Source organism: Trachypithecus francoisi, unplaced genomic scaffold (genome assembly GCF_009764315.1).
Source record: "Trachypithecus francoisi isolate TF-2019V2 unplaced genomic scaffold, Tfra_2.0 Lachesis_group14, whole genome shotgun sequence".
NCBI lineage: Eukaryota > Metazoa > Chordata > Mammalia > Primates > Cercopithecidae > Trachypithecus > Trachypithecus francoisi.
This window is the reverse complement of record NW_022681459.1, coordinates 36,609,981-36,631,901: the sequence shown is the minus strand read 5'-3', so window position 1 is coordinate 36,631,901 and position 21,921 is coordinate 36,609,981.

Below are 21,921 nucleotides of genomic sequence, written 5' to 3'. Positions count from 1 at the left end.
TCTGGCCTATTTTAGAGGAAGAATTCTGGTATTGAAAGGAAACTCCTGGGACTGGAAGCCTGAGCTCTCTGGGCTTGGTCTCTGCTCTGCTGGCACTCTGGGAAAGAAAGGTGGTGACCTATCTGAGCTCCAGCTTCTCAGCAAGGAGGTGAGGATGATGTCACCTCCTTAGGACTCCATTTTTTTTTTTTTTGAGACTGAGTCTTGCTCTGTCGACCAGGCTGGAGTGCTCTGGCGCCATCTCAGCTCACTGCAAGCTCCACCTCCCAGGTTCACGCCATTCTCCTGTCTCAACCTCCCGAGTAGCTGGGACTATAGGCGCCCACCACCACTCCCCGCTAATTTTTTGTATTTTTAGTAGAGACGGGGTTTCACTGTGTTAACCAGGATGGTCTCGATCTCCTGATCTCTTGATCCGCCCGCCTTGGCCTCCCAAAGTGCTAGGATTATAGGTGTGAGCCACCGTGCCTGGTCCAGGACTCTGCTTTTAGGATCTTGTTTACTGGAGAAGTCTGGTGACTGCTGACCTCATGATGTATGAGAGTGAACGATGTCACTTCATAAGAATGTGCAGCTCGAAAGAAACAGGCATTACTGAAAATCACAGAACTTCAACCCTCTCCTGCCTTCACAGCCCACCTACATATCTGGTTACTCTCCCGTCCAGTAACCATAACAGCTCACACCTCATCATACGCAGCACAGGCTGTGGTCGGGAGAGGTGAGAGGAACAAGTGTCCCGTATTTGTCTTCAGGCATCTCACCCTGTGAGCGAGGTTCTTCCTGGGGTCTGTTGTGGTGCTGTTACGGGTAGTATCGGCTGGCAGCAGAATGGTCTGTGGGTTGGGGTGCAGGCTCTGGGTCACACAGACCTTGGGTCTAATCTTCACCACCTGCTAGCTATTTAGCCTTGGGGAAGTTACGGAATCCCTGTGAGCCCCAGTTTCCCCATCTCCAAAATGGAGATTGTAATCGTGGAGATGCCTACTGTGCATCCAAGAAAGGTGTTGGGGAGAAAAACTGTGGCTTGAGACTAACTTTTGGGAGCTGTTGGTGCAGAGGAGGAAGTTCAAGCTTGGGGAGTGAGAGATTCCCTTGTGAGTATGCACAGTCAGGAGAGGAGCTAAAAGATACAAGGAAGGAATCTCTGTGGTGTATTAATAAACAAGAGAAGTGGAGAAATAGCAGCTTGTGGAGGATGCAGGAAGGGGCAGCCCAGTAATTAGAAGCAGCAGAGGAGTGATGTCTCATTACAGCATAAGTCCTGTTTACATGCCTGTCTTTATTAGCTTTAATGTCTTAAAAGAAAGCACTGCCTTAGTCATCTCTGTATCCTCCACGTCTGACAGTGTCCAAAACACAGTAGCTGCTCAGCATTCTTTGGACTATGTCTGTCTACATTCTTTGGCCTATCACTTTGCTTGGCTGCTCTGAAGTTTTCTTCCCAATTTCCACCCTGTCTGCTTTGAATGACCCATAATGCCCTGTTTCAGATTATGAACAGTGACTCTCAGGGCAGCGTGGCAGACGTCATGCATCCTACCGTACTGTCTCCCATGGCAGACATCATCAATTGATCACCGCACACTGTCCTCTGTGTCTGGTCCTGGATTTAAAATCCTTTTCAGCTCTGTGGTTCCATTACCAGCCAGTACCAATCAATAAACACTGGAATTCAAGGTGGCCATCTTTTCTCCAATGGTGTTGTTCAAGGGAAGCCAGGTTTCTCTGTGGTTCATCCTGGCTCTTGAGTCCCCTCAAAGCTGGGCCTTACCTAAGCTCATTGTGGCATGGCTCCAGCCATCTGTGAGGTCTGCACTTTGCCTATAGTTTTCTGGCCTAGTTTTTTTCACACCATAGTGGCTCTTAAAAATATTTTCCTGGCAGCAAATGGATGTCTTCCTGCTGGGAGGAAAAGGGAAGAAGAATTAGCGGCTTCCCATCAGAGAACTTCCACTGGAATTGATTTATCCCAACAGAAAGAGCCCGGCATTTTCCTTCCAAATTAATATGCAAATGAGTATAAGCAACACCTCCCACGGGCAGGTTCAGAACACAGCAGTATTATCCCGGAACATTTATTAGCACTATTAATAGAGTTCACTGCCTTCCTCCTCCCCCCTGCTTTTATTGCCGTTCTAATTATGGACCATTTTGTTTCATTTTCTCCCTTCCTGGTCCTGGTGCAGACCCACCGTGCTGGTTAGGAAAAATGCTCTGCCGGGCAAGTGGGCTGCTTGGGTGGGGGACTGCATTCTTCATGGGTGTCTCATTTCATGACATTGCTCTCCTTGCCTGGTGCCCCCTGGCTGCAGAGGGCACTTTCTTCATGTCTCTGACACCACAGTAACGTGAAGAAGAAGGCTACTGAGACCCGGAAAACCACCCTTGGAGTCCAGTTACAGCTGAGCAGCCTCTGAAGGAGCTTTGGGGTTTCTCGAGGAAAGGGGTGTCCAATGGAGGTGGCACCCCTTTGAGAACCGCAGGCCCCCAAAAGTCCTTGCTGGGACAGGCAGTGTTCCTGGCACTCAACTCATTCCCACCATCATCCAACGAGGAAAGGGTGGGATTCCTGATAACCGGGGAGGAAACTGAGTCACAGAGATGTTATAACTTCACCTGGGTTGATGGTCTGGCTCCAGACCTGTGTTTTTAACCAGTTTCCCATGGGGGGTCTCCTCCTGGGACCTCACCATCTCTCTCCTTTTCCTTGGCAAGGCAGTTAAGCTCAGCGATTACACCATTAAATGACTTCATCGAGGTCCCACACAAAGTGTGTGACAGTCTGGGTCAAGAATCTGTGGTTTTTCACCAAACAAATTTGCCTCAGTTTCCCCACTGTGACCAGGTTTTGGGAAACTGATAAAATGGTTTAGAGGTTCCAGACATGGATATGGGCCTGTGACTTTTTGCTCAGCTCAAATGGAAAGGCCCTCAGAGGAGGCCTGCATATTCTTTCTGCCAGGAAGGGAATCACAGATGATATAGTGGAGAAACAATGGTTCCTTCTCTTCATTCATCCACCCACCCATTCATCCAGCTAGGTTTCACTCAGTGCTTGTGGCTTCAGAGATGCTGAGCTTGGACATTTTATGCAGCATCACTGCGAGGTCAACTGTCTCTGCCAAACAGGGTTTGACCTGTCTTTATGTTTCCCAAAGGGCAGTGCAGACCCCAGGCATTGAGGAGAAATGTGCACGTGCCTGGCTTTGTAGAGGATGCTGAGATTTGCTACTGGGGCTCATGAGATCTCGGATGTGAACACATTTTATAAATCCCATGGCTGAGCCAGTGTAGAACCAGGCTGGTGCCTGGTAGTGCTTGTTTGAGAATTGATAGGCAAAGATGGTTCTGTATGGGAGAAGGCGTGGCTTTAGAAGCCAGGCTGGGCTCTACCAGGAAATTTTATTTCAGCCCTTGGCCAAGTCACTCCCTGCTTTGGAGCCCAGTTTTTCCAACCCAAAAGATAAAGCGGTGGTTAGAAATGAGGGTGCCACATTCTCGTGGTTCCATCTTCCTCCTGAGCTGCTGTTAGGCTCAGGCTGAGCATCCTGATGCCGAGTCCAGAGTCCCCCACTCCTCTCTGCAGCTTCCCTCCTGGCCCATCTGCCCATGCTTCCCTCTCTGTTCAGAGCAGACTTTGCCTGGGTGGTTGTGTAAGGAGCTGGTAGGGTGCTGTTGGTGGGGGCTTGGCTGCCAGGGTGGATGGCTGGGTGTGGCTGGGGGAAGGAAAAGATGCTTGAAACACACCGAGGGGGCAACATTTATTTTGCATCCAGAGTGAAAGGTCACTCTTTGACTGATGGAGTTTGACTGATGGAGTTGTTGGGGAGGAGGAGTGAGTCTGAGACCAGGGCACTGAAACTCTCTGGGTATTGCCATCTCTGTGGGCAACCATCCTTGACAAGACCTCCAGGCCATTGGGTTGAGATTCAGTCACTTTATGTAGGGCTGTCATTAGAAACCATGGGTCAGTGGGCACCACAGGCTGTCCTGGGTCACTGGACAGGAGGGCAGTCAGTCCCTTGTGTCAGCCCCATTGACCAGGGTGGCCTCTTGTTTACAGTCTGGGGAAGGCTGTGCTATATGATGATGAAGTCTGGAGGGGGATTCAGGGGGCTAAGCAGGGGAGGCTAACAGAGCTGGTGGAGTTACCTCCCAGGGCCTTGGCTTTCCCTCAGAAACCCAGGGTGGCTGCATCCTTAGTGGGGTCAGAACCCCCAAAGGCTGGAGAACTCACAAGCAGGGTAGGGTCCCCAGTTTAGGCTGGGACACAAAATGTTTCTGGAATGATTTAGGTTGATGCTGAGTGGTGTCCCCAGTCCCCTGGCTCATATGTGAGCCCATTGCACAGCAGCCAGTTTCCTGAGCACCTACTGTGGGCTGTCATGTACTAGGCAGTCAGCACACAGACTTCTCGTTAACTTTTTTTTTTTTTTTTTTTGAGAGGGAATCTTGCTCTGTTGCCCAGGCTGGAGTGCAGTGGCACGATCTCGGCTCACTGCAAGCTCTGCCTCCTGGGTTCACACCATTCTCCTGCCTCAGCCTCCTGAGTAGCTGGGACTACAGGTGCCTGCCACCACGCCTGGCTAATGTTTTGTATTTTTAGTAGAAACGGGGTTTCACCATGTTAGCCAGGATGGTCTCGATCTCCTGACCTCGTGATCCACCTGTCTCAGCCTCCCAAAGTGCTGGGATTATAGGTGTGAGCTACCGCACCCGGCCTCATTAACTCTTTACTACAACCCTGTGAGTTAGTTGCTGCTGCTTCTGACCTAATAAATAACACAACTGAGACCGAGAGCTAGAGCACTTACCCAGGCACTTACTCAAGGACACACAGCTGGTGAGTGAGGATAAAGGTCTCATTTCCCCACCCCTGTGCTCCCCGTCTGGTACCACCTCATCTGAATTTCTTGCTGTTTTGCAGACAGAAGGGCTTGGGTTGAGAGGGAGCAAGGTGTGATCCTTCTGGGCAGGTGAGACCACGTGAGAAAATCACAGAGGTGGGGCTACATCTGGCATGCTTGGGGTCGGCGGGAAGGACAGTGAGGACACATGGAGTTTGTGTAGGGAAAGGAGTCAACCTCCGTGAAGGCTTAAAAGTGATCATTACACATTCACGGGTTACTTTAGTCACCTCCATTTACCTGGGGTCCATATAAAGATGTGGTCAGGTGCACAGGCTTGGCCTTGAGCAGGGCTCTAATCCTGCCACTTGGAAGCTGATAACCTCATGTGAGCAACTTGCTGTAGTGCTCCTCTGTTTCCTCATCTGTAAAAGCAGGCTGTGAATGGGGTCTACTTTATAGGGTGGTTGTGAGAGTGAAATGAACACCTAAGTTGCTTACACAGCACTGAGCATTCAATTAGTCAGGGTCTACACTGTGTCCACTGCTGAAGAGTTTAAACTTCCCTCTGGATCCAGCTCTGTCCGTTTGGTTCAATGTTCCTTTTAGAAAGCCACGACATGTCAAATCAAGATGAGAGGGAGGAAAAGGCAAAGGAAGACCCCCCAGCTGGAAAGGGAGGCAAGGGAAAGGAGGGTCAGCAACTCACAGGGCATAGTGTGGGGCCGGCAGCCCAAAGGCCAGGCTGTCTAGGGTCAGGGTGGGGGAATTTCAGTGCGGGGAGCCATGGCCTGCCAACCCAGCTTCCAAATCTCTCTGGTATTTTAGTTTCCTCCAAAGACTGACGTCCCATGGCTGCTCCAGGCAGTTGGAAATTCCATTTCCTCCTCTCTTCATATCATTTCTCTTCTTGGCATACGGGGTCGTAAATGGTTTATGGTGGTTTTTTTAATCCCAGTGTGAAGACCTGGCTCTTGCTTTTAGCCCTGCCGTGAGCTGACTACGTGACTTTGGGAGCAGTACTTTTCTTCTCTGAGCTTCAGTTTCCACGGGTGTAAAATGGGTGGTTTGGATTAGAACTGGTTGTTTTCACACTGCCCTCCACAGAACCCTCAGACCCCCACCCCCACCCACTGTTGGGCAAGGAGAAGCCGGGTGAGGAGGCAGGGTTCTCTCAACCCCTCTTTGTATAGTTCCATGGCTTAAAACGCAGTGGGAAATATTTGTGTAGATGTAGCCTGTTCATCATAGATGCTCACGAACTAGAGGGCCCACCCCATGGTCCTGAGGTACGTGAAGGGGGAGAAATTTCACTTGGGCAGAACCTGAGAGAGAAGAACATCCTACGGAAGGCTGGGTAGAGCCCAGCTCCAATCCCACCTCTAAGAAAAGCCTTCTCTGAATGGCAGGATTAGAACCCTGCTGTTTCAGCATTTGTCTTTGCACCAAGAGGACAATAGATGTAATAAATAATACCTATGCAGCACTTACTTTCTGCCATGCACTGTTCTGTTTTGCATATGTTAGTTCTATTTGTGGCGCCCCCATGAGGAAAATGAAACTATTAGTTCCTTTTTAGAGATGAGCAACCCAAGGCTCACAGAGAGGTGAAAGGTCTGACCCAGGGTCCTGCAGTAGAAATGGCAGAGTGGACATCGGACCCTAAGCAGCTGGACTCTAAGGTCCAGGCTCTTAACTTCCATCCCATGCTGCTCATCGCCATAGTCTGCTCCCGTCTCAAATTTAAAAGTCATAAGCTGCATCACTTAGGGACTGCAGATAGTGGAAACTGACCATGGATGCTGTATTGGCTTAGAGGGCTGCCATGACAAAGTACCACAGACTGGAGGGCTTCAACAATACCAGTTAATTTTCTCATGGTTCTGGAGGCCAAAGTGTTGGCAGGGTTGGTCATATTTGGAGGTACTGAGGGTTAGGACTTCAACATATAAATTTTGGGGGGAGATATAGTTCAACTCAAAACAGTTGCCTCAAGCACAAAGGGAATTGTTGGAAAGATATTAGGCAGGGGTATCAGATAAACACGAGGTAGGCAGACCTACAGCATTGGTGGTACCCATGACACCAACTAAACTGTGGGAACAGCCTGGAGGGCTTACAACGCTGACCCTGTGTTGACTGTGATGCCTGTTCAGCTCTTTGAGAGAGAGAGAGAGAGAGAGAGAGAGAGAGAGAGAGAGAGGCAGACACAAGCTGAATGTGGATCATATATTTGGGCCCCTGAAGATGCCAGGGCTGAGAGGCTGAGGATGAGTCCTTCAGATTTCTATGGGGGCAGGTGGGTGCTTTTGCTTGCAAACACTGCCTGCCATGGGAGCACACCCAGAAAGGATAGGAAAGTACTATTATCAAGGAGAGTTAGTTCTAACCCCTTTCATTTCTTCTGCCCTCCCGACCCCCAAATCAGCAATTGTCTCTGCTATGCGCTTATTTGTCTTCCAAGTCAAGCTTTGTGTTCCTTAAAACATCTGCTTGTGGATCAGGTGTGTGACACATGGCAGGTGGTATCAGACTTATTTATTGAGTGCTTACTGTGTGTTTGGCATTGTGTTATGTGTTCGAAATTTCTGATTTCACTTAATATGGTGGCTCTGTAAGGAGATATTGATACATGCAGAATACCTGATTGCTATTGTTTGAATATATTTATACATGTCCTCCCTTCCAGGTTCATAGGTTAAAAATCACTAGTGCAGTGGTATTAAGAGGTGGGACCTTGGCTGGGTGCGGTGGCTCATGCTTGTAATCCCAGCACTTTGGGAGGCCAAGACAGGCGGGTCACGAGGTCAGGAGATCGAGACCGTCCTGGCTAACACGGTGAAACCCCATCTCTACTAAAAATACGAAACATTAACCGGCCGTGGTCGTGGGTGTCTGTAGTCCCAGCTACTCGAGAGGCTGAGGCAGGAGAATGGCGTGAACCCAGGAGGCAGAGCTTGCAGTGAGCCGAGATCGCGCCACTGCACTCCAGCCTGAGCGACAGAGTGAGACTCTGTCTCAAAAAAAAAAAAAAGAAAAGAGATGGGGCCTTTAGGAGATGATTAGGTCATGAATGCTGAGCCCTTATAAAAGAGCTTTTTCGCGCCTTTCACCATGTAAGGATGCAGCAAGAAGGCACCATCTTTGAAGTGGAGAGCTAGCCCTCACCAGACAATGAATCTGCTGGTGCCTAGATCTTGGACTTCTCAGTCTCCAGAACTGTGAGCAATAAACCTCCATTGTTTATAAATTACCCAGTCTAATATATTTTGTTATAGTAACAGAAATGGACTAAGACACTGAGGGTAGATTGATTAGATCATTCTTCCAAGATCCTACCACTGGTATATGAACTCATTCATTCATTCAGTCAATAAATATTTAGTGAGTACCTAGTATGTGCTAGGCTTGATGCTATGGAACACAACAGTCTGAAGCCAGAAATGGTCTCTGTCATTATGGAGATCAGAGGCCAGCAGAGAGGAAGGAATTCTAATTCCTAATGATTCCAAAACCCAGGGTTTTATCAATTGTTTCAGAATGACTTCTAAGACAGCAGAACAATTTTCAGATGCAGTATTTTAATTTTAATTTCCATCTGGAGGGGTGATATAGCATAGTAGTTAAGAACAGACTCTGAATCTTGATACTGTGGATTCAAATCCCAGCTCTACTATTTACTACTAATAATAGAGAGTTAAGGGAGGTAATTGATATAGCGTTTAAATTGGAGAAATGTAAGAACCACTAAGAAAGGGCTCTATCTCAGGTACCTAAAACAGTGCCTGGCATATAGTAAGTGCTCAAGAAATGTGTGTTGAATGAATGAATCCATAAATTACCCATGTGGGTCTACTTAATTCAACACTTAAAGGGAATGACACCTCCTTATCTGGCTTGCAGAGGCTGCCTGCCCCCTCAGTATTTCATTTCTGGCATCAGGGAAGACTTTCAGGGTTTGAGCCTTGTTCTTCTTGGGATGGGTGTGGCTGGTGACAGATGTCATATTAATAGCCTCTTGAGGACCATGCCTCATTCTTTTAAGTTCTGCTCCAAGGCTCCTGCATGGTAGCAAAGATGAAGGAGGAGCTGGTTCCCAGAGTTTCATCTGAACAGGATGGATTTTGTGTATCCTTCTGCAGCCGTGATCTCTGACTACAGCTCAAGCCTTTCCGAACCCTCCCCCTCCTCTGCTCCCAGTTCTATTCAACAGAGCACACTTTGCTTTCTGTGCTTTCTTTCCCACGGGATGGTTGTGTCGGGAAGTAGGCACTTGTTTCTTATAGAATCCCTTACTTCTAAGACCCACTCAGAGGACAGAAGGTTTAATTACTATGGACTCTTTATTTTACTCTGGGAGACAAAGTTTAATAACACTTAGGAATTAGGACAGATATTTTTCCCCCGTCGGGTTCTGCTGACCAGCACAGAGCTTTCTCTGATTCATCACATCTTCTAAATCAAAGCAACTCAGTATGACTTTTACTTTCTTTGTTTTCTAGGAAGAGATAATCTCAAACAACAGTACATGACTCAAACTCTCCTCTTCTCCTCCCATAAGGTAATTAAACAGGTAAATCCTGGGGCTGCCTGTGGCTCAAAAAAGCTCACTCAAAAAAGCTCACCTTTCCAAAAGGAAACCAACAGTGCTTCATTTCTTATTTGGTCTCTCAATGGAATGCCGAAGAACAGAATCTTTATTTATTTATCCCTTTGAAAGAAGATTTAATATACCACTGATTGTAAGATGAATCCCTTTTTTTTTTAAAATTTGAGACAGAGTCTAGTTTTGTCACTAGGCTGGAGTGCGGTGGCGCAATCTTGGCTCACTGCAACATCTGCCTCCCAGGTTCAAGTGATTCTCCTGCCTCAGCCTCCTGAGTAGCTGGGACTACAGGTGTGCACCACCACACCCAGCTAATTTTTGTATTTTTAGTAGAGATGGGGTTTCACCATGTTGGCCAGGATGGTCTCAATCTCCTGACCTCGTGATTCACCTGCCTCGGCCTCCCAAAGTGCTGGGATTACAGGCGTGAGCAACTGTGCCCGGCTGAATCATTATTTTTTTTGTAGCACTAAGGAAGGAAAAAACTCTGCCAATTTAATTATCTTCTACCATCCATTGTAAAATGTGGCCCTATTTCAGAGTTGTTAAAATGTGGAAAAATGTATGTCTTAGATTCACTGCAAAATAGTAGTATATAGCATAACAACCACCACTACCACAACCACAACCACAACCACAACAAAAAGTAGCGTAGAGGAGCCTGGGACCGAGGAGCTCACTTGGCCTTTCGCTTCCCTAGTCCTGGATATCAGGGACAGTGACAAAAAAATCACCTCTTGTTGTTTCATCTGTATCACGAATTAACCTTTTCTTCTTTCATTTCTTAACAGCTTATTTTCTTAAAATATATAATTTTTTAATTTGAAAGGCTCACTATATGACAGATACAGTTTTATCTCCCCTTACTCTTTTTCTCCCAGAGGGAATCACTTTCTTGAATTTGGTGACATACATTACCCTCATATATGTTTTCTAATTTTTATGACAGATGTTTGTATCTGTATCAATAAAACCTTACCAACTTTTTTTATTTTACTTTTTTTTTTTTTTTTTTTTTTGAGGCAAAGTCAGTCTCTCAACCAGCCTAGAGTGCAATGGCACGATCTTGGCTCACTGCAACCTCTGCCTTCTGAACTCCAGCCATCCTCCCAACTCAGCCTCCCAAGTAGCTGGGACTACAGGTGCGTGCCACCATGCCTAGCTAATTTTTTTTTTTTTTTGTATTTTTTTAGAGACAGGGTTTCGCCATGTTGCCCAGACTCAAACTCCTGGACTCAAGCAATGTGCCTGCCTCGGCCTCCCAAAGTGTTGGGATTACAGGTGCGAGCCACTGTGTCTGGCTGGTGTATTCTTTTTTTTTTTTTTGAGACAGAATCTGGCTCTGTTACCCATGCTGGAGTGCACTCCACATGCTGGAGTGCATCTTGGCTCCCTGCAAGCTCCGCCTCCTGGGTTCACGCCATTCTCCTGCCTCAGCCTCCTGAGTAGCTGGGACTACAGGTGCCCGCCACCATGCCCGCCTCATTTTTTTTTGTATTTTTTAGTTGAAACTGGGTTTCACCGTGTAGTCAGGATGGTCTCGATCTCCTGACCTTGTGATCAGCCTGCCTCGGCCTCCCAAAGTGCTGGGATTACAGGCATGAGCCACCGCGCCCGGCCCCCTGGTGTATTCTTAAAATACAAAACATTCTGAAGATCCTCTCTCTTGAATGCTGCTTCTCTCTCTCAGTATTTTCATGGAGAGTGGTGGCTGCTTCACTCACCTCCAGATATCTTTGCCCACCCCCCCACCCCCGCCCTTAACTCCCACTTCCCTCCTTCACATTCTTCCTGATACTCAATCTGCCCGCATTCTGTTTCCTCTCTCTTGGCTTATTGTGTAGATCAAGTTGGCAAACTTCTTCCTTAAAGGACCAGTGAGTAAATATTTTAGGCTTTGCGGGCCACATGGTCTCTGCAGCAACTACTCAGCTCTACCACTGTAGTCTCAAAGCAGCCACAGACAATATTTAAATTAGCGAGTGTGGCCATGTTCCGTTAAAACTTTGTGTACACTGAAATTTGAAATTTATATAATTTTCACGCCATGAAATAGTACTTTGTTTTGATTTTGTTTCAACCATTGAAAAATCTAAATACCTGCAGGGCGCAGTGACTCACATCTGTAATTCCAGCACTTTGGGAGGCTGAGGAGGGCAGATCACTTGAGGTTAGGAGTTTGAGACCAGCCTGGCCAACATGGCGAAACTCCATCTCTGCTAAAAATACAAAAATTAGCCGGGCATGATGGCAGGCGCCTATAATCCCAGCTACTTGGGAGGCTGAGGCAGAGAATTGTTTGAACCTGGGAGGTGGAGGTTGCAGAGAGCTGAGATTGTGGCACTGTGCTCCAGCCTGGGCGACAGAGCAAAACTCTCTCATAAAATAAAATAAAATAGTAAAAATCTAAATGCCATTCTTAGCTCAGGTCGAGGGCTGTATTTGGCCCACGGGCCATAGTTTGCCAACCCTTTATCTAGATTATTGTAGCCTCTCAGGAGTCCTTAAATTCTCTCTGTCTCGCCCATTATCCTAAATTCTCCCCAGCAAAGGAGAGATGTAGGCTGAGATTGCAGGCAAGAATCCTCCCCTTTTAGCATCTGGGAGGAGAGGACTACAGGAATACTCATGCACTTGTAATATTATATCTGCTACACTAAGGGGACGTCACACAGTCACACATTCTCTCCCTCTCTCTCTCTTTCTCACACACACACACACACACACACACAGATTTTAAGGGATTCCTTTAAAAGTCTTCCATACCACGTGACTCCATTTGACCAGGAATGATTTCCCTCCAGTCCAGCTGGCTCCCACCCACTCTCCTTGCACTGCTGGTGCCTCTCCATTGGCCAGCACTTGGATTCCATTCAGACTGGAGAGCAATAGGCAGGAATTAATTTAAAGAGAAAAGGATTTTGAGTCAGCAAATGTTTGTTCAGCAACTCCTGTGGGTTCAACATCTGGCTAGCTTGTTTTATTCCTCTTACCATCTTCACAATCAGGTGAGGAAACTGAGGCTCAGTGAGGATAAGGGGTTGCTCAAAGACAGAAGAGCAGTGATGGAGCTTACAAAATCCACATCCTGTCTCCTCTTGGGAGCTCTGATGGCCTTTACAAGGGTATTGACTCTTAGGAACATTGAATGCACGCATTAGTGAATTTGTCGGCATAATGAGACAGTAGAAAGCAGGAGCAAGAGCCCTGAGCTGGGAGATGGGTGCCTGCATTTTGCTCCTGTCTCCTCCTCCAAGGATCTGTGCTATTTTGGGCAGGTCTCTTGACTTTTCTGAGGTTTAGGCCATGTTGTTGGATGGGGTGACATTGCCCAGTTTTACTCTAGGGCTGGGAGCAAGACTTTCCCTTCTACACCTGCTTCTGGGTGTCAAGAGCTTTGCCTTTTTTTTTTTTTTGGAAGAGGCTTACTAAAACACAGGGCCATTGAAAAGTGGGATTTCCATCTCGGAAACTCTGGATAGGCTTAGCAAAGCCTCTGGGTGTGGCTGGAGTCCTGCTGCTGGATAGTCCGTGGGGGACCTGGGCTGCTAGGCAGGACTTGATTTAGGGACTGTCCTTGCTTGAATGACGAGGCATAGTCTGGGGTGTTGACTGGACTCCTACATGGCTCCATGCTGCTGGGCACAGGGAGAATATAAGACCCATCCCAGGCTGCCTGGGTGCCTTCCACATGGTCTTGGTTCTTTGATCTTTTTCTTGGCCACACCTCACGTCTCCCTCTTCTACTCCAAGCCTAGTATTTGAGCATAATTTTTCAAAAAGTTAAAAACATGACATTCAGGTATAAAATGAATAGAGATTTTATTTAACTCATTAGTTAATAAAGGATTGGTAAGATATTAAAACAGTTTCAAGGAGAACACACACACATGCACACACACATACACCAATCAGGGATGCTGAAATAAATTTGCTGATAGATGCAAAATTAGTTAAATTAGTTCATATTCTACAGGGTCAAACTTTTTGGTTTTGGATTATCGTTACAGGCTTAGAAATTATTTAGGACCTCTCAAAGAGCTTTTATTTATGTGGGTTATATCTATCAATATTTGCTGTTTTTAAAATTATTTGTTTATTTTGAGACAGAGTCTGTGTCACCCAGGCTTGAGTACAACAGTGAGATCTCGGCTCACTGCAACCTCCACCTCCTGGGTTCAAACAATTCTTATGCCTCAGCCTCCTGAGTAACTAGGATTACAGGCCTGTGCCACCACGCCTGGCTATTTTTAATTTTTTTTTATTTTTAGTAGAGACAGGGTTTTGCCATGTTGGCCAGGTTGGTCTTGAACTCCTGGCCTCAAGTGATCTACCCGCCTTGGCCTCCCAAAGTGCTGGGATTACAGGCATGAGCCACTATGCCCGCCTAATACTTGCTGTTTTAGAAGTTAAAACCGAGACATTTTTAAAACACGAGAATACACAGGCGAAATTCCATTTGCTGTCAGAGCAATACTAAGCAATACTAAGTATCACAAGTCATGTAGTCTCTGGAAGACATTGCCATACACTCATGAGAAAAGGAGTGCAAAAGGCAAATAGTGCCTTACTATTATTATGAAAACAGTTTTGACTTAACAGGCTCCCTGAAAGTGTCTCAGGCAATCTCCTGATGTACCCAGGTGACACTTTGAGATCCACTGCTCTTGGGCAATAAAATGTAATGGTTGGGATTATATTTTTCCCAATAAAATTCACTTTCATTGATATGGACAAGAATCATTTGCATTACCGTGAGCTCTCTATAACTTCTACCCATAGACAGCTGTAAAATAGCCCAGCTGAATGAAGTCAGGTACTCATCTTGGTAAGAGTAGGTAATCCCTGGAGATCCAAGGGATCATACACAGTACTCCAGAGAGAGGACACCCAGTGCTTGGTTTTGTTCATTTCCGAGTCTTTGTCAGTTTTTGCTGACACCACAAACCCTCCTCTGGTTTCCCTGGTGACAGGGCCGCCTGACTCTCTCCCTTCTGTTTCTGGTCTCTCCTTACGGCATAAGCTCCATGTCCATCTTTCCTCTGGGCTCTTCCCTTTGGCTCCAAAGAGCTTATTGTAGAAGTGAAAAAAAAAAAACATACAGTAAAGAGATTAGCATAATCCTAATTATCCTCTAGCCAATGCAGAAAAGAAAAAACATAAGGATAAACATATTGAATTTGCTCTTGCTCCAGCACAATTCCCTGAAAGGCTTCTTCTAAGCCTGGTATCCTGGGAGTGGCAGTGTTTTCAGTGTGGCAGACGGAGCAGTCAGGAAGCTGGGAGCCCAAACAGCATGAGACAAAGCCACAAAACAGAGGCCGTGCATCTGTCGGTAAGTTTTTTCTCTCTTACGTCTCACCTTGATAATGAGAGGAAATAAATGTCTTGGTCACAAAACTAGGATCATGGTGTGGAAGGACTTCAAATCTAAACCTTACGGGGGCAGGGGGTGCATCTTGATGAGCCCAATTGGAAACACACAAAAGACTGGTCTAAGGAGAAGAGGAATCAGCAAAGATTTATCTAAGCAGAGCTACCCGGATAGAGTGGCTAGCAAGTCCTTGCATAAACCAGCATTGCTTTTGGTTACACGTAGTAGAAAAACACTTCTATGGCTTAAACACATAAAGGATTATTTGTCAAATAGACCAAGTGCTTCATCGCCTTTCTTACCGCGTAGGCCTATACTCTCACGCTTGTCACCTCATAGTTAGTTGCCCCATGGCTGTTGCATCCCTAAGAGTCTTCCAGTAGGAAAGAAGGGGGAAGGGGCAAGCATCACCAAGGAGAAAAGGCCAATATACACACATTCATGCACAAATGCACACACAGCACACACACACAGACATGCACACATGTGTACATGCACGACTTTTCCTAAAAGGAGAAGCATTCCCTGGGGCTTCTGCTACATCTCGCTGGCCACAGCTGTGTGTACGGTTCTCCAGGCAGGTGGGAAATAGGTTATTTTACCCTTCTCAACCTTTGAAATAGAGAATGACAAGGAGAAATTGGTTATAAATAGTCTTTGGGTAGACAATTCACAGTGTCTGGCCCAGCCCCCTCGTGAGAAATACAGGGCTGAACAGACTTGATGTAGAACTCAAGGTAAGGAACTAGGGGGTAAAGGGCAGGTCTGCATCACAGGCAATGGGTTCCCACCTTCCCCTCCACTGCCAATGTCCCTGCCCACTCACCCGCCATACTCCTTTGTAGGTGCAGCCATACCTACGCATTATTTCCAGTTTTCTGAGTGCACCCCCTTTGTTTCACACCTTCGTGATTTTTTTTCATGCTTTCCCCTCTGCCTAGGATGCCTCTCTCTGGTCACCCTCCTCTATCCACATAGTGCCAGTGCTATGTGCCAGACATACTCCAATGAACAAGATCCCTAGAGTCTCTGCTCTACTTTGACTTAAATCCTCAGGGAAGGGACAGAACTAAAGATGGAGCCCATTCCTGATGGGCTGTGGGCCACCTATGGAGGTAAGTGTTGTTATCATGTCCATTTTAGAATTGAGCAAACTGGGGCTTGCTCAGCAAGTTAAATGCCCATCGAGTTAAATGACTTGCCCATGGTCACAAGGCTTGAGAGTGAAAGAGGTGGAAATTGAACCTGGGTTTACCTGATCCAAAGTCAATGTGTTATGCTACCTTTTACTTTGCCTTTCAAAGGACAGTGCTTTATATACATGTGAAGACTGCAGTCAAATTCTTGAAGAATCGTTCTTCTCAGAAAGATACATCTCTATTCTGATTGCCCATGCCTCCCTAGATTGAGTGTTCTCAAGTGTAGGGCCTGGGCCGTATTTAATTTAACATCTCTGGAGTTGAGCGTCTTGTCTGTCACGTAGTAAGAACCTCAAAACCCAAGAAACTTTGATTTGATTCCCAGCTCCACCAAGACTGTTGACCTTGGACAATTTGCTCAACCTTTCTGGCCTCAGTGACTCCACCTGTAAAGTGAGCCTCAATTGTGAAGCTTGCTACTATGGTGTCTAATAAGCCTCCCAAATGCTTTATTTGGATCAGAAGTCATGAGTTTAGAGATATCATTGCCATGGATGGCAAAGGCTCCAACTTAGTTCTGGTTCCTTGAGGTATTTGGTCATGTAACTTTCTATGACTTTCAGCCCTGTAAAAATGAGGAAAAAAATACCTTCTTCAAAGTATTAACAGGAAGATAAAAAATAACATATATTATAATAATGAGACTAGCTACCATTGTTGAGCACTTACCATGTGTGAAGATCTCTGCTACACCCCTTTCATGTTATTGCTTGAAGACTTATAATAACACAAGCATAAATGTATTATTATTCCTGTTTTTCTGGTGGTGAAACTGAGAGGTTAAATAACTTTCCCAAGGTTGTCCAGATGATCAGACCTGATGTGAACTCAGGATTGACCCCAAGGACTGTGCTATTAAATGGCAACTATAAAATGAAGCCATGTAACTACAAAATGCTGTGGAACATTAGTCCATGTACCCAACATAGGTCGCATGATTGAACGAGTCAATGAATGCATACCTTTTCCATCCTTTAGCTTCTCTTATTTCATGTCCAGCACAATGCCATACATATAGCAGGCATATAGTGCTTATTGATAAGGAATAATGAATGAATGGGCTTTGCGATGGTTAATTTTATGTGTCAACTTGATTCCATCAAGGGTGCCTGGATTAAGTATTATTTTTGGATGTGTTTGTGGGAGTGTTTCTGGATGAGATTAGCATTTGAACTGGTGAACTCAGTAAAACAGATTGCCCTTCCCTAGTTGGTGGGCATCATATAACCGCTGACGACCTGGATAGAACAAAAAGGCAGGGGAAGGAGGAATTCACCCCTTTTGTTTCCTGCCTGCTGAGTTGAGACATAAATCCTTTTCTGCCCTTGGACTGGGATTTACATCACTGGTTCCCATGGTACTCAAGCCTTTGTACTTGGTCTGAAGTTAAACAGACATCCCCAAATGGATTACAACGTTGTAAACCGTTTCCCCAGGTCTTTGTCAGAAAGCTGCTCCCCTGCAGCTCAATATTCACCTCTTCTACCAGCTCAGTTCCCTCTTGGCATCCTAATTTTCCCAGAGTAATTTCACAGTAACTCCCAGGCAATTGACTGCAGTGTCACCAGCCCGTCTCCAGCTTGTGCACATGGCAGCTCATGGACTTAGCCTCCATAATCATGTGAGCCAATTCCTGATACTAAATCTCTCCATATATATATTTATATATTTTTATATACATTTATATATTATATTTATATATTTATATATTTTTATATATTTATATGTATATATCTGATAGGTTCTGCTTCTCCATAGAACTCTAATAAAGGCTTATATACCTTTGCATCCTTGTCTTACTGTACATAACCTGTTCATTCATTCTGCTGATAGTTATTAGGTGCCTACTGAATACTAGAGCTTTTCTAGAGGTTAGAAATAAACCCAGAGCAAGGGATAAAATAATTGCATAGGAAGTAGTTTGCAGAAGTGGAATGAAGAGAACCAGCGGATTGATCCCCTCTCCAGCCCTCAGCCCCAGTTGTTGAGATTAGTTTATGCTTTTGGAAAAACAAACCAGCTGCCTGCCTAGTTGATCATGTCATTTAATATGCTATTTCCCTTGCTTTTGCTGTTCTTCCTGCTGGTGAAGGTCCTTTGCGAGCAGAAAGGAACTCTCTTATCCAGAGAGCATGTCCTCTCCTTCTTTGTAGCCCACCTCAGCTCAGTTGATCATCTCCGCTGGTGACACTGCAGTCAATTGCCTGGGAGTTACTGTGAAATTACTCTGGAAAAATTAGGATGCCAAGAGGGAACTGAGCGGGGAGAAGAGGTGAATATTGAGCTGCAGGGGAGCAGCTTTCTGACAAAGACCTGGGGAAACTGTTTACAACATTGCAATCCATTTGGGGATGTCTGTTTAATTTATATCATCAAAAAATGCCTATGAGATCGTAGTCAAATTGCTCCAGCTCCCAGGGCTTTGGATTTCTCATCTTGCTTTAGCTTCCTGCTGGCCTTCTACTCCTTGAACGCAAGCTCTGTGGCCTCTGAGTCTTTGTTCTTAACACTGTTTGCGATACTCTTGTCTTCTCTTTACATGAGTGACTCCTCTTCATCCTTAAAGGCTCAGTTTAATGTCACCTCCTCAAAGAGCCTTGTCCAAAGCAGGCATGCCCTACTTAATCCTGAGGTGACTCTGTATCACATGTATTACTTCTGATGTTACTTTCTTCACTTACTTATAAACATGTTCATTATTTATCCTTACTACTACTACTATTACTACTACTACTACTACTACTACTACTACTACTGCTACTACTACTAATGTAAGCTCCATGAACTGTCCTGCCTTTGTCCCCAGGGCCTGTCCCAGGGCCCAGAACATAGTAAACACTCAATAAATATTTGTTCGGAGAGTCAATAATAGGTAGTTAGTTAATTACATTATTTCTAGCAGCACTGATATTCCCATTAGAGAGGAACAGAGATCTGGCCTGGGAGATGGTGGACATCTGGTACCCAAATGCTAGCCACAGCTGTCATAGCGTGACATTCTCTGCTAATGTGTCAACAGATATGTCTTCATTCTCTGGGCAGCAGGAGAGCCAGGGACAAAACAGCATGGTCTAGAGGAATCCGTCATGCTGTTGGGACACAGGGTCTGATCTAGCTGATTTGCCCTTTCAATCCATGTGCAAGACAGGTGCTTTTGACACCTAGAGTAAAGGTTTACTTCCAACTGAATCCTGGTTTGTGGGAGTGAAAAACGAGCTCGGTGTAGTACAGAGGCCTGATTTGAACCTTAGCTTTGCCTCTGAGGAGATGTGTGAGCTTAGGCAAGTCACTTTGCCTCCTTGAGCCTCATTTGTTTTTCTTTCTTTGTGAAGCTGGGAAGATAGAATTAAATATAATAATGACTGATATAAAGGTGTTTATGAATGTCAAATGCAGTGCAAACATGATTCTGTCCTTTTTTCACCTCTTCCTCTTCCTCCCTCTTCTTCCTCTTTCTACTCCTCCTCTTCCTGACTCATGTGTGTTATTCTCTAAGTCCAGACATCTGTTATATAAAGTAAACAGCAGGTTTATTAATATGAAAGGAGGAAAGGACCTGTAGGATTGTACATCTCTGAATCACAAGGGATAGAGGCATGGACATGAGACTGGACACCAGATTTTATTTGCCTCCCACACTAGCCTGCCTGCCTGTCTAGAGATTTTAAAGGGCTAACCCTGGAGCAAACATCTTGGACCAATGGCTTCCACTCCTTGGGCCTCATTTCATCTTGAGTAAAGGTGTGGGGTCTATCAGGGATTGCCGAGTTGTTTCTATGCTAGGTAAGAAACTGGAGCTATCATGGGGCTCCATGTGCAATGGTGCTGGGATAGACTAGTGATGTCTGCCACGAATCTGTCAGGAAGGTTGATGGTGCAGGTGCCCTGTACTGGCCCTCTCTGGTCCAAAGTGCTATTTTGGGCATTTCCTTGCAGTGACTGTCTAACTGAATTGTCACAGTGAGTCAACTCAGAGAGATACATGCAGTCTAACATTTTGTCTGTGACAGAGGTGCAGAGAGAAGTTTCATCAGAGAGTACACCTGTTTTCCAAGTCTTCAACCTTAAAGTTTAAGAATTTCCTTCCTAACAGGCTTTGATAATCCATTAGGAATCAATCACTCATGAATTTAAGCTTTTTGGGAAATGATTTAAAATTTTCACCCCAGTAGCCTCCTGAGGAAATGAGTTCCATAAGTTTATTACCTGCTGCATCACCTGGTGCTTCTTTTTAAATTTCTTTTTTAAATCATCCAAACCATGAAAAGATGAGGGTGGTGGTGGCGTCTGTCTCTAATCAGAAACTGGTGAATGTGCCCACGGTCACCTCACAGCCTGCCCTGAATTCCGTGGATTTCATTTTTGTGTCTCAGTCTGGAACTCTCCAGAATGAAGAGGCCAATTGTCCAGCTTGTCAGCCAGCAGCCCATCTGTGGAGTGAAGACAGTTCTGACATTTCCAAGTCTGGATTAAATGCCGCCTCCTCTTGGAAGCCCATCCACATTGCCTAGGGCCAGAATCAATCTCCCATTATTCTGAGCAGCAGAAGCACTTGGGGATAATATAAAAACTATCTGCTGCATTTAGAAAAACTCTTTATACATTATGAAGCACTTCCAAATTATTTTGGGTACCCTGAATTTATAATAATGATAATGATAATAATTAATAATAATAGCTAATATTTATACAATCTTGTGTGTTGGCTACTGTGCTAAGCATTTTATCTACATGGATTATCTCATCTCCACAGCCAACTTTTGAGAGAAGCACTATTATTCTCATTTAGTAGGTGAGGAAACGGAAGCACTGAGAGATTCAGTTAGTTTCTCAAATTTAAATGTGAGAAAACAGAAGCTCAGAGAGTGTAAGTGAAGAAACCTGGGTCATAGTTTCTATTACATCAAGTTGCTTCCCCTTCTCTTTCTCCCCAACTTTTCTCTCAAGAATATTTTGTATTGTGTCATGTATTATCATTTGTTGCTACTTGCTTGCTTTCCTTAGTACATTATGAATTACTTGAGGTCAAGGTTGTGCTTGAATTATTCTTGAACATTTACTATTCCTGGCTGGGCGCAGTGGCTCATGCCTGTATTCCCAGCACTTTGAGGGGCCAGGGCAGGAGGATCTCTTGAGGTCAGGAGTTTGAGACCAGCCTGGTCAAAATGGTGAAACCCCGTCACTACTAAAAATATAAAAATTAGCTGGGCATGGTGGTGCTAGGGTTGGGTTCTCATCTGAATGCTTGATTGGGGAAGTAACTGCTTCCATACTCACAGTTCTTGGTAGCCTGTAATCCCAGCTACTCAGGAGGCTGAGGCAGGAGAGTCGCTTGAACCTGGGTGGCAGAGGTAGCAGTGGGCTGTGAGCTGAGATTGTGCCACTGCACTGCAGCATGGGCAACAGATTGAGTGAGATTGGGTCTCAAAAAAAAATATTATTCCTTTTCCAGAGCATAGACTAGGATGGGTTCATCAAACTCTTTCCTTTTTCTTTGGGCACGAGTGAGGCTATAATTCTCAGCATTTCCTATAGTCAGGAGAAACCATGTGCCTGAGTTGATGAGGACAGAAGTGACTTGTCTACTTTCTGGCTTTAATCCTTACTGAAAAAACACCCTTATGGTTCTTTATGTTCTCTTTCTACCCCTGTCTACAAGCTGGATGCAGAGGTTCCAGTGGAAAACTCTGAGGCTAGGGGATGGGGAAGCCACAGGATGGCAGGAGGCTGGGTTCCTGAATGACAGTGTGGAGTAGAGCTAAGTTCTCTTCTTATTTCTCTATGACAGGTATTGTGTTCTGATGTGAATCCTCATGAAGGATTTGGAGTTGTTTGTTATAGCAGTGGTCAACCCTGATTAATAAGCCAAGCCACTAGCCCTTAGCACAATCA